This window comes from Dendrobates tinctorius, unplaced genomic scaffold, assembly GCF_039654945.1.
Source record: "Dendrobates tinctorius isolate UK_male_01 unplaced genomic scaffold, ASM3965494v1 ptg000105l, whole genome shotgun sequence".
Lineage (NCBI taxonomy): Eukaryota > Metazoa > Chordata > Amphibia > Anura > Dendrobatidae > Dendrobates > Dendrobates tinctorius.
This window is the reverse complement of record NW_027361773.1, coordinates 6,867,383-6,881,409: the sequence shown is the minus strand read 5'-3', so window position 1 is coordinate 6,881,409 and position 14,027 is coordinate 6,867,383.

Below are 14,027 nucleotides of genomic sequence, written 5' to 3'. Positions count from 1 at the left end.
TTTATAAATTAAAAAAATAGCTTACAATACGGTGTACCATATTTTTGTCATATGGCAGATATTGCCCAGGCCATTTAGCCTTTTCTGTATATAACATTGTCATTTTTTGACACACAAAGAGGTAACAAGAAATTATAAATACCAACAAAAAAAATTTACAAATCAATTAGCTATTTTATAACTGCTGGTAGCTTGGCGGAGGTGATGGTGGGAGGCCTTCATCTCTTTGTTGGGGGTTGGGGTGCCCAGCTTGACCATCACCCTGTTGGGGTGGATGATCTTCGCCCTGTGGGAAGATGTGGCCATGTTCCTGCAGCTGCGCACCAAAGAGACCATAAGGATACTGTCGATTATAATCCTGTGGCTGATTGTAGCCACGTCCATCATACCCCCCAATATGACCATGTCATCCAAACCCAGGTTGGGGCCAGCCTCCAACACCAGGTCTGTAAAAGTGGCCATATTGGGCAGGTTGGTTATAGGTGGCCATTTGGCTCTGTGGTGGCCAAGGTTGGTTTGGGGGGGGAATGGGTGGAGGTGTAGGCACATGTGCAGGCGGACACTCAGATCCTAATTGAGCATGCACAGCTGGTTGTCGGACAAAGCGGAGACGGTTACAGGTTGAGAGCTGCCACCTCTCAAGATACTCAAACAACTCATATGGGTCATTGGGGTGTGTGCATGCATCAATTAGGATCTGAATGGATCCGCACACACGTAGCCTCACCTCATGGGGTAGGGGACAGAGGTACCGGCCAGGCTTCTGGAATATGCCTCTTCACCCTCATCCTGGGCAGCCCTGGACAGGTAATTTAGGACACCTGTGTCCTACATGCCTCCGGGTATCAGAGGCAGTGTTATCCCTTCTCCGTCTCCCATGGCGGCCTACGGGTGTAGGCTGGGGGGACCCCTCAGCACGGCCAGTAGGGCTGCTGCTGTTGCCAGGGTCTTCTAAGTTGCTGGCTGCTGGTGGCTCTGCTGGGTCTGGACCAGGTGCAGAACCTGATGCTGGGCCTGATGCTGGTGGAGCTTGGGGGTTGCAAAAGCTCTGGTCAGAAGATGGGCCAGCCACCTCTTCACATACCCCGTCTGGGTCTATAATGGGCTCAGTATCCAACCCTGTCTCCCTCTCTGTGAGGTTGGACTGAGTTATAATAATAATAATAATAAATTTTATTTTTATAGCGCCGACATATTCCGCAGCACTTTACATTTCAGAGGGGATTTGTACAGACAATAGACATTACAGCATAACAATAATCACATACAGTAGATTATAACAAATACCAAGAGGAGTGAGGGCCCTGCTCGCAAGCTTACAGTCTATGAGGAAAGAGGTAGACACGAAAGGTGGGTGGTAACAGTTGCCCTGATTGTATGGACCAGCCATAATGTTAAGTGTGTAACAGTACAGACACAGAGGGCTAATGGATGCATAAAGCATGTGGGAACATGATGCTGGGAACCTGGTTATGGTAAAACTTTTGGCTCTGCCACACAGGGATAGGTTAGGTTAATGTGTTGAGGCGATAGGCCAGTCTGAATAAATGCGTTTTCAGGACACGCTTAAAATTGTGGGGATTGGGGACTAATCATATTGACCTGGGAAGTGCATTCCAAAGAATTGGCACAGCACGTGTAAACTCTTGGAGACGGGAGTGGGAGGTTCTGACTATTGAGGATACTAACCTCAGGTCATCAGCAGAACGGAGGGCGCGGGTAGGGTGGTATACTGAAACAAGGGAGGAGATGTAGGGTGGTGCTGAGCCATGGAGGGCTTTGTGGGTGAGGGTAATAAGTTTATACTGAATTCTGGAGTGGATGGGTAGCCAGTGTAATGACTGGCACAAGGTAGAGGCATCGGTGTAACGATTGGTGAGGAATATGATCCTGGCTGCAGCATTCAAGACAGATTGGAGAGGGGAGAGTTTGGTAAGAGGGAGACCGATTAGAAGAGAGTTACAATAGTCGAGACGAGAATGAATAAGAGAAACAGTAAGAGTTTTTGCAGAGTCAAAAGTAAGAAAAGGTCGAATTCTAGAAATGTTTTTGAGGTGCAGATGACAAGAGCGAGCCAGTGATCGAATGTGGGGGGCAAAGGAAAGCTCGGAATCAAGTATGACCCCAAGACAGCGGGCATGTTGCTGGGGAGTAATAGTGGAACCACACACGGAAATGGCAATGTCGGGTGTAGGTACATTAGTAGCGGGAGGAAACACAAGGAGTTCAGTCTTTGACAGGTTCAGTTTCAGATATAGTGAGGACATGATATTAGACACAGCGTTTAGACAATCGCCAGTGTTTTCTAGAAAGGCTGGCGTGATGTCAGGAGAAGAAGCGTATAATTGGGTGTCATCAGCATAGAGATGGTACTGGAAACCAAATCTACTGATTGTTTGACCAATAGGGGCAGTGTACAAGGAGAAGAGGAGGGGGCCTAGAACCGATCCTTGAGGAACCCCAACAGTAAGGGGAAGGTGAGAGGAGGAGGAACCGGCAAAAGAAACAGTAAAGGAGCGGTCGGAGAGATAGGAGGAGAACCAGGAGAGAACGGTGTCCTTGAGGCCAATGGAACGGAGCATAGTGAGGAGGAGCTGATGATCCACAGTGTCGAATGCTGCAGAGAGATCCAAGAGAATTAGCATGGAGTAATGACCATTTGATTTAGCTGTTAGCAGATCATTAGAGACTTTAGTGAGGGCAGTTTCAGTGGAGTGTAAAGAGCGGAAACCGGATTGGAGAGGGTCGAGAACAGAGTTTTCTGAGAGATAGCGGATAAGACGGGAGTGGACCAGGCGTTCCAGGAGTTTAGAGATGAAGGGAAGATTAGAGACAGGTGTATAGTTAGCGGCACAGTTTTGGTCGAGGGATGGTTTTTTAAGTAGTGGATGTATGATGGCATGCTTAAATGAGGAGGGAAAAATACCAGAAGAGAGAGAGAGGTTAAATATTTTAGTTAGGTGAGGGGTGACAGCAGGGGAAAGGGACTGGAGGAGATGTGATGGAAATGGGTCACTGGTGCAAGTAGTTGGGCGAGAAGATGCAAGGAGCCTGCTTACTTCTTCTTCTGTGACTGGTTCAAAATCAGAGAGTGAGTTAGATGCAGTGGGGGAGGGAGGACAGTGCATGGTATGAGGGGATTTGGAGATAATTTCCTGTCGGATCTGGTCAATTTTTTCTTTGAAGTAATTGGCCAGATCGTCAGCTCGGAGCTCCGTGGTTGGGGCCTGTACTCTTGGATTGAGTAGAGAATGAAAAGTGTCAAAGAGACGTTTCGGGTTATTGGACAGTGAGATGATGAGGGTGTTGAAATAGGTTTGTTTGGAGAGGTGAAGGGCAGTGTTGTATGTTCTAAGCATAAACTTAAAATGGATGAAATCTTCGTGTAGATTGGATTTTCTCCACAGACGTTCGGCGCACCTGGAGCACCGCTGCAGGAAACGTGTTTGCACCGTGTGCCAGGGTTGTCGCCGTCTGCGTTGTGGTGTTCTATTTATAGGGGGTGCAAATTCATCCAGGGCACTTTGAAGTGTTTCATTGTAATGCTTCAATGCAAAATCAGGACATGAGAGGGAGGAGATAGGGGCCAATGAAGACTGCAAGTTCTTCAGAAGTTTCTGGGTGTTAATGGCCTGTATGTTTCTATAAGTCTGGACAGTGGGGGTGACCTGAGCAGCCTGGCAGTTCTTTATAGAGAATGAAAGAAGATTGTGGTCAGAGAGCGGGAGAGGGGAGTTTGCAAAATCATCCACTGCACAAAGCCGAGAGAAGACCAAATCGAGGGAGTTTCCGTCTTCATGCGTTGGAGAATTAGTAAGCTGCGAAAGGCCAAATGAGGAGGTTAGAGATAAAAGGTGAGTAGCAGATGGGGAGAGGGGAAGAGTAATGGGGATGTTGAAATCTCCCATGATGAGGGTAGGGATGTCACAGGAGAGAAAATGTGGAAGCCAAGGGGCAAAATGATCCAGGAACTGATGGGAGGGGCCGGGAGGACGATACACCACCGCCACTCGCATGGAGAAGGGGGTGTAGAGTCTGACGGCATGGACCTCAAAAGAAGGGAAGACAAGTGAGGGTACTTGAGGGATAACCTGAAAGGTACATTTTGGTGATAGGAGCAGACCAACGCCTCCACCAGCTCTGAGTTCTGTTAGGAAATGTACAAAAAAGCAAATGTAGCTCTGACCCTAAAAAGCATATGTGTCATGTGGTGTGATGTCTGTACTTATGGTGTGAGATCCATACTGGGTGCCAAAAATGCTAAGCGGTCAAAATAAATGTATTTCCGCATGGTCAGTGCTGCTGCCCCACTCCTGGCCCTCTGCTGTCTTTCCCACCGGTACTGGTCGCGGATGCTGCACCAGCGTCTCATCACATCCTTTGGGAATTGTGAAAGCAATATTCCTAACATTTCACATAGTCATGTGGCCTAGTAGGGGGTGGTTTTGATGTAAATTTTTCTTTACCAAACAGGGATACCTACATACACAGTCTAGGATTGTAGGGGCTACATTTAAAAAAGCTCACTTCTGGCCTTTAAGCTGATTGCTAAAAATTACATTTACTTACGAATGTGTTGTTGCTCCTCACGTGGCCGTTGGGCATAGTCTGGGAACATGTGCACACAGATGCGCCTCCATGCCGCCTCTTTGCGGCCCTGGTCAGAATAATGGGCATCCCATTGGTCCCAAAGTTCGGGCCTTTCCTGTACCAACACAATTAGGAGCTCCACATTAATGTGGCGAGACATGACGCTGCAGGACTCCGTGGAGGCGTACTTCCTGGATGTCTGGAGCGCTATTTGGGCTAATTTGCATGTCTAAGCTTCCTGATGATGGATTGGCCCATTTTCTGTGACCAGGAAAAGTCTTGCGTATTTCTCTCAAGTCACATGGGTGTAATGCGATTTTTTTTGCGCACCCATAGACTTGCATTGGTGTACTATGGTCGTAATACGCTGACAATCGCAGCATGCTGCGATTGGCATGGACCGTAGAAAATACGAGAGAAAAATACGGCTGATGGGAGCTACCCCATAGAGAATCATTGGTCCGTGGGCAATGCGTTTTTTTATCGCCTCTAACTCGTCCGTATTCCTCTCTAGTGTGAAGCCGGCCTAACTAACACCTCTATCATTACAGTGGCAACCAAACACTATATTACATTAGAATATATTATAATACATTATGACCAGCCTGCATTAACAAACTTGCTCAAGTTCGGTACTTGCAAAACCTTTCCACCACTTATCCAGACTAACAAAATAAAAATCTAGTAGCGAAAAGGGAAAACAGCCCTCTTCCAGGAAGACTTGGAGTACTACAAAAATCAGGCACCCTAAAGGAGAAGCCTCTCCAGAGCTGAGATGCTCTCACTCGTAATTGTTCATACTTCAAGAATCGAACCTTCACCTGATCACCTAGGATGTTACTACAAATCTCTTCCAATGTGAGGATTTTGTTACTAGTCGAAACTAGACACCATGCATTCAAAGTGAAAAACTAACCACTACACTGACTAACAATAAAGTGGTTCTGTCCCTGCCACCAAGGTCTCTGAATTCCCCATAAGCACACTCAGCATAAGAAAGGTAAGCCAGCCAGGGACAGCCAATGGATGCACCCACCCTCTTGTAAGCCTCTATATTGAATTGACACCGAATCAGGAAGTGCTCCATACTTTCCACTATGTCAGCACAATTCTCCAGAGGACAATTCCTGTCCTCATAATTCCTGTACTTCAGGCTGTCCCTCACACATAGCCTACCATGGAAACAGCGCCAGGTCAAATCTCAAAACGTCAAGGGGATCCTTCTTGAATTTAAAAGCCGTAACCCTACCTACAGATCCTGACTTGGGCAGTCCCTGAGGACCAGAGTGTTTTGGAAATGTGTTCACAAGACCCTCTCATCAAGGAGTTTCCTTAACAGAGATCTTACCTCCCACTCCCCCAGGCCCCACTGTCAAATTACCTTCAGTGCTGGGGTAACATAAAGCAGGAAGATGTCTGTGTGGTGCGTGAAGATCCTTCACACACCCCTCTGTCTCCCATTCCTGGAAGAAAGGTTCAAACTACCCCCTGCAGGACAATACCACAGAGGAGCCCTCACCTTTTAGAAGTTTGTGATGTTTGCTAAAAACACCACCGGGGTGATCATATTTAACCCCCCTAGTCACCTTGTACAGTAAGTAAACTTCTGCTTGACTTAGTTCAGCATGTTCCCCCTTAACAGCTGGAAAAACAGGCTATAAACCTGTGTCTAGAGAGGATCTGGTAACATGCAAACACTTTCTAGGTAGATTAACAAAGAGAGCAGGAAAGCTTTGCACAAGTTTACCCCTTCCATCAGGGTCAAAGACCAACCCTTCCATTCCTCCACTCTTCGGGCAGCACACTTAAGCCTACCATTCTAGTCTTTAGTGGGGTAAGCACCCTGGCTGAATTCAATGCCTAGGACTTAGGCATACTCCTGAGGCTCTGGAAAGGCATTCAGGAGACCAAAACTGGGGTACCCCGCTCCCAGCCATAGACCTTCACACTTGTCCTGATTGACCTTGGAACCAGATGCCTCCAAGCAGCATTCCACTTCCAACATCACCTCCTCAACCTCCCCTTCTGAGACAAAAATGGTGATGTCAGCATATGCCACCACCTTCAGGATGGATTTCTTGCATGCCAAAACTGGCCATCTATATCCCCGTCAACAGTCCATGATCTGTCCTTCTTACAAAGTGATCAATCGCAAATGCATAAAACAAAGATCTAAGAGGGCAACCCTTTTAACGTACCGCAAAAGGTTTCCCAACCCTACCTTTTACCAGTGGAAAACGCTCAGCCCCTCTTTACAATGTTCTAAGCCAGTCCACAAACTCACTGTGGAACATACCTCAAAAGAGTGGACCAGAGGTACTCATGATTAACTCAGTCAACGACTGTAGCCTGATCCAGGGACAGTATAAACCCCTTACAAAGGCCTGCCTTACCTCGGGCTACAGCTTCCCAGACACCCGAGAACAGCACTAAAAGTGCTACGACCAGGAATATAGCAATGCTGGGCCTCCGAAAGGAGCTGTGGTGCAAATTTCACCAACCTATTAAAAAGCACCTTGGCTAGGACCTTCCTGTCCACATTGAGAAGTGCTACGGGATGCCCATTTTCAATCTGTGAAGGGTCCTTACCCTTCGAAAGAAGGATCAAAGCAGACCTCCTCCTTGATTTGGGCAGAGTGCCTGAGGAAAGACACCCATTAATAAAGAGAACAAGGAGTCCTTAAAAGTCTTGTAAAACTCGGATGTTAAGCCATCCGGACCTGGCGACTTTTTGAGCTAAAGCCCATCAATTGAAAGTTTCACATCTTCTTCTTTGATCCTCTTCTCCAAAACACTAAGTGAGGGATCTACCCTGGACATGGGGACAGCCTCAGCCAGGAAAACTGACATCCTGTTTTGATCCAGTTCCTTCCTCCCCAAGAGGTGTGAGCCGTAGGATCTGACGACTTCGAAGATCCCTGATCTGTACCTTATAAGAGAATCTGTACCACACTTCAGTCTTCACCACAATCTTACTATTCACTGACATCTTACAGTTTCTGTAGGGGTAAGGCAAGATGTATTTCCTGAAATCCCTCTCAAAAATTAAAGATGTGTGCCTATCATACTAACAACTTTTCAGCAAGGTTTTCACTCTTGAGATGTCCTCCTGGTCACCCCCAGTGGAGACAAGATACTTGAGTTTCATCCTCAGGCTCTGATACAGGCTCTCCCTGTTCAGGTTTTTGAGGTTAGAGAGCTGGTGGAATAATTTTGCTACCCGGTGTTTAAACATTTCCCACCACTCTGACTTAGTGCTACAAATGTGCAACAATTGTACCTGGCTGTGAGGATACTCCTCAAAGGTGTGTCTCATAGCTGGTTTCTGAAGAGTGAGAATTAAGCTTCCATGCACCTCTTCCCATCTGAGGTTTCTGTGACATAAAAAAAAAGCATAATCAAACAGTGGTCAGAGAATTCCACCTCTATCAAAGACATTGGCGAAAAGATGGCCTACTAAAACCTATCTATCCTGGACCTAATCTGACATCCTCTAAAGTATGTGAAGCCTGCATGGTCTGGGTTGTTCCTGACATCTACCAGGCGAGCATTGCTAACTATGCTATTTAAAGCGAATCTATGGTAAGCCAGCCAGTCTCTGAACCCTGTTCTATCCTGGGGCTTCGAAACGTTATTGAAGTCCTCTCCAGAGGCCACCATCCGGATAGAGAACATAAAGGGTTTAATCCTCATAAAAATACTTTTACGATCGATCCCCTTGGACTGTAGACGGTAGACCTGGTCTCCTTCATAAATAAAAGGTTGGTATCAAGGCGACTGAGAAAATCAGACTGTAAACCTAGCTGCATCTGACTTTATGCTAGCAACATTAATCGTTTCCAGCGTCAACGGGGTGAGTGCCACCATCATGGGTGATTAAGTTCGACAATAACCTTTTTCCCACCCAATCTAAAACATACTCTAGAGATATAGCTAGACGTAGCTAAAGAATATCCCCGTTTCAAACACACAGATGCATCCATATCCTCCTTCCTTACATTCCTGCTCTTGTCTGGTGGACTCGGCTTGACATCCTCCCACAAGGGTCTCCTCCCTACCCCAGATGAAGATGGCTCGGTGCCCCCTGGTGCCCCAGTCACCTTTTCTGCAACACTTGGCACCACGTTCTCCTCCTCCCCCTTGAAGGGGCAGGAGAGATGTCACACAGGACATGGTACCGGTTGGTGAGGTCCACCAGGAATGGGGTAGGTGAACCCTCCTCTGGCATCTGGATCTGAGTCATAACTGATGTTCCTAGGGAATCCCATTCCAAGGATTAACCCTGAGACCTGATTTTGTTTTAGTTTTTTCTACTCATCACACTTTTTGTTTTAATGTCTAACCATTCCCTCGCGTCCTCATTCAGTCCTTCACTGCATGAGAATAGTGAGGCATCGGCATCCTCTTCTCTATTGAGCCTCTTCACCTCCTCGTTAAGCTCACTGTCCAGGTTAAATAAAGGCAAAGAGATCATGAGCCTTGAGGCCCGTCTTCAGGAGGAGCTCCGCTACCTTGTCCGTTGGGGGATACGCATTATTACCTACCCACCAAAAATGGACCACATTCTTATGAGCACCACCCTGCCCCGGGAGACCAAAAAGTCCCTGCGCCCTTGTCTTCGAAGGCTGACAAACCATGTCTTTGTGTAAAAACAGCCAGGTCAACCACCCCATTCCCTACAAGGAAAGTTTCCTCACCTTTCTTCAAGGCCTCCAGAAAGCGCCATTGCAAGTCACCATTGCCAAGTTCACCAGACAAAGACACAGACACACCTCCCATCCCAGGAGCAGCGGCCCCTGCATAGCAGACATATGCAGCACACCAGTAGGTGAGTGGAATGCCTGGGTACAAAATCTGTCTCTGAGGGTGAAACCACTGGCCCCTTCTCCTGTGTTACGTCCTTCCCAATCCACTGTCCAGGAAGCATTCGCTGATGCCTCTTGCCCACAACCTGCAGTTGCGCAGACATAACAGTCAGCAACCACGTCCAGTTCGTTTTCCCATTGTAGCATTCAGTTTTCCGTTGTCAACATATATGTCTCTTCCCAAATTGTTAGTTAGCTAGGGCATACATATTGGTTAGCACTTCATATTATCCGGTGCTGGACATGGACCATTCCTGGCTTTCCCAGGCTCCTAAATGAGACTTGTGTCTGTTTATTAAACTCAGAAAAAAGGGGTTTTGCTCCAGCTGCATAAAATTCTTCTTTATTTGATAGAGTTGAAATTAACACATCATTTGACTCTCCATATAACCGCACCTGGACAGGACAAAGTGAAGGCTACTCGTTTCGACCTACATGGTCTTTATCAAAGCCGTACTCAGTCTCAAACTCAGACTGGCTATATATGTTAGACTAGCCAATAAAATTGCATGCAAAAATCACATGACACTTCAAACAAATCCTTTGTACAAAAAAACCCCATAACATACAGTGGGGCAAAAAAGTATTTAGTCAGTCAGCAATAGTGCAAGTTCCACCACTTAAAAAGATGAGAGGCGTCTGTAATTTACATCATAGGTAGACCTCAACTATGGGAGACAAACTGAGAAAAAAAAATCCAGAAAATCACAATGTCTGTTTTTATTTCATTTTATTTGCATATTATGGTGGAAAATAAGTATTTGGTCTAGAGCAGTGATGTTTTTGGCTTTTCGCTTGGCAACACGGACTTTCAACTCCCTCCAAAGGTTTTCTATAGGGTTGAGATCTGGAGACTGGCTAGGCCACTCCAGGACCTTGAAATGGTTCTTACGAAGCCACTCCTTCGTTGCCCTGGCGGTGTGCTTTGGATCATTGTCATGTTGAAAGACCCAGCCACGTTTCATCTTCAATGCCCTTGCTGATGGAAGGAGGTTTGCACTCAAAATCTCACGATACATGGCCCCATTCATTCTTTCATGTACCCGGATCAGTCGTCCTGGCCCCTTTGCAGAGAAACAGCCCCAAAGCATGATGTTTCCACCACCATGCTTTACAGTAGGTATGGTGTTTGATGGATGCAACTCAGTATTCTTTTTCCTCCAAACACGACAAGTTGTGTTTCTACCAAACAGTTCCAGTTTGGATTCATCAGACCATAGGACATTCTCCCAAAACTCCTCTGGATCATCCAAATGCTCTCTAGCAAACTTCAGACGGGCCCGGACATGTACAGGCTTAAGCAGTGGGACACGTCTGGCACTGCAGGATCTGAGTCCATGGTGGCGTAGTGTGTTACTTATGGTAGGCCTTGTTACATTGGTCCCAGCTCTCTGCAGTTCATTCACTAGGTCCCCCCGCGTGGTTCTGGGATTTTTGCTCCCCGTTCTTGTGATCATTCTGACCCCACGGGGTGGGATTTTGCGTGGAGCACCAGATCGAGGGAGATTATCAGTGGTCTTGTATGTCTTCCATTTTCTAATTATTGCTCCCACAGTTGATTTCTTCACTCCAAGCTGGTTGGCTATTGCAGATTCAGTCTTCCCAGCCTGGGCAGGGCTACAATTTTGTTTCTGGTGTCCTTTGACAGCTCTTTGGTCTTCACCATAGTGGAGTTTGGAGTCAGACTGTTTGAGGGTGTGCACAGGTGTCTTTTTATACTGATAACAAGTTTAAACAGGTGCCATTACTACAGGTAATGAGTGGAGGAAAGAGGAGACTCTTAAAGAATAAGTTACAGGTCTGTGAGAGCCAGAAATCTTGATTGCTTGTTTCTGACCAAATACTTATTTCCCAACTAATATGCAAATAAAATGAAAAAAAAACAGACAATGTGATTTTCTGGATTTTTTTTTCTCAGTTTGTCTCCCATAGTTGAGGTCTACCTATGATGTAAATTACAGACGCCTCTCATCTTTTTAAGTGGTGGAACTTGCACTATTGCTGACTGACTAAATACTTTTTTGCCCCACTGTATGACAATATGGAGCGCTCCACCAGGGCCTAGCGGGGTACTCGGTACCGGACCCGTTGATCTCAATGGGAGTTGTCACGGAAGCTGTGACCTGGCCCGTGGCCCTGGGGCTCCATGGCAAAAAGGGGATGAATGAACAATGAAATAAAGTTTATGAATAGTTCGTGACGCCACCTGTGGTGTTCGGCAAGTGAGATGTTAGGCCGACGCTGCATGCAGATCCTCTGGGACTGGTGGTGGGTTGCAGCCAAGATGGTGAAGCTCCCCACAGGTGGAGCTGTAGTCCCAGGGCACTGTAGATGTAGCAATGGAGGAGAGGCACAGGCGGTGTAGAGGCTGGTGCCCAGATGTAGTAGTGCGAGGTGTAGTGATGCGGGAATAAGTGGAGGACACCAGGGAATGTAGTTCCAAAGCTTTACTCACAGTCTGCAGTTCACACAGATACCTGCCTCCGTGCTGTGTCCTCCGGGTCCTAGGCTCAGTCAACCTCCAGGCAAGATAGGATGCTCCCTTCCAACACTCCGCCAACATGTACCTTTCTGAACATCTCCTCTATAGCGCCTTTAAGTGAAGTACTCCTAGTACTGAGTTACACTGGAGTGCCTCCTGACAGATGTTCCCAAGAACTCTACTTGTACGGCAGACAGCTGTAGCCTGTTCGGGGACTCCTTACTCCTGAGTCCCGGCTCACTATCCAAGTTGCTGTTGTGCCCCCAAGTCTTAGATGGGAGTAGTGCATTTACAGCCCACTACTCCACCGGTGTCTGCTGCAGGACCTTCAGTATCCATACAACGTTGGGAACCGGGCCCCGGCCTTGCTCTTAGAACTTCTAGGCAGGGTTCTTCCTCTAACCCACGTCCTCTGTGTTCCCTTTTACTCCTTTGTTCCGTACTAATCCCTCTCTCTCATAGAAGGTTAGGTTTCAGTCCAATGTCTTTCTCCTTCTTTCCTTTCCTGTGCCTGCTGGCTCAGATCACTGAGGCAGCTGCAGCACTTCTCCCTCCATCCCTCTTCCAGGGATCCTCATTCCTCTCCAAGTGACTCTCTCGCACTCACTTACTGACTGACTGACTCTTCCCGCTCTTTATGTATTCTCAACTCCACCCACCTCCCAGCACGTTTCGTGTTCCAAGCAGGGAACCACCAAAGGCGCTCTGCTACTCTTTAAGCAAGGAGCCGCAATGTGGCTTTGCTACACTACTTTGTGGTGAGGGGTGCAGGTGTTGGAGCGTGGTTAGGAGTTCCCACCTTACCTGGATGGTGGGGCACCACACTTCAGGAGGAAGTGCAGTACCTCTGCAGCGACTGAAGCATCAGGGGCGCCACATTCCCCCCGTTAAACACAGCACGTCCGCGGGCTGCAAAGCAAACATAGTTGACAATATAGGAACATACAAAATTTTGGTAATGCTGAATAAACATTTCTTATACTAAACTTCCTAATATAGGAGGCACGATTTCTTGAACGTTACAAACAAATTAACTGTCTAAACTTTTTAAATTACGCTACCTAATATAAAATGCTATATAAGCAAACTCAATATCAATTCACATTTTCTAGCGACACATCTCTATCCATTATCTTTTACATTTTCTACTTTTCACTGTCTCTTCTAGACTTAGGACGACAACCATAGATACCTGGTTCGTCACCTGTAATTTTCAATTCTGCATTCACATTCTCAACATCTTTATTCAAAAACTCTGTAAAACATTCACTATGTCTCTTTCTCAATATACTTCTATAAAATCTGTCATTAATACTTTCATTATACACTATTACGTTCTAGCTTCTTATTCAGAGAATAACATTAAGCATTATTATCAAGTGCAAAGATAGACACTGGTCTGGCTGTCGCGCCTGGAAATGTCCCTATGTCGAGGTAGATCTTCTTTCAAAAAGAGAGTCCTACGTAAGACCAAGAGAGAGCACCTAAAGAGGTGCAAACTATATACAATAACAGTTCTAGACCATTCAACGTTCATGATCTCTGCAGTTCAAGTGTGAAGGCTGCCAACAAAACAGGGCAACTCTGGGAAAATAAACTAGGACATGATAACAAAAAATAGGAAACTAGTGCAAAAATAGAAAACAATGGCACAACTGTGCAAATACCCTCCTGGACAACGAGATTTACTTTAAAGTAGCATTTTGACTAATTGTGGTCCCCTCCTGGGGTTTCTGGACTGGAACTGCTACCAGATGAAAGAAACGCATTGGCAGTCCTCAGGTACTTTTCCTCCAGTGGGGTAAAGCTTGCGGCTTTACGTACTTTTGGCTGTGGGCTGGTACGGCTCCAGCTTGGCACATGGGGGTAGTGGGCGGTTTCTGCCTGTAGGTCTTGATGAGATCCTCCGGGACCCGCCTAATGTTCATAGCATACCAGCCTCTCAGACCTTCATGTCTGGTGAAGGTCACACGATCTCCCGGGCTCAGGTTTCTGACAGGGTGTCCTTTTCTCAAGTGGAGTTCTACATCTCTCCGGTTGAAAAACAGATCGGAGATTTGGCTAGGGTCATGGATAAAGCCGAACCCCCT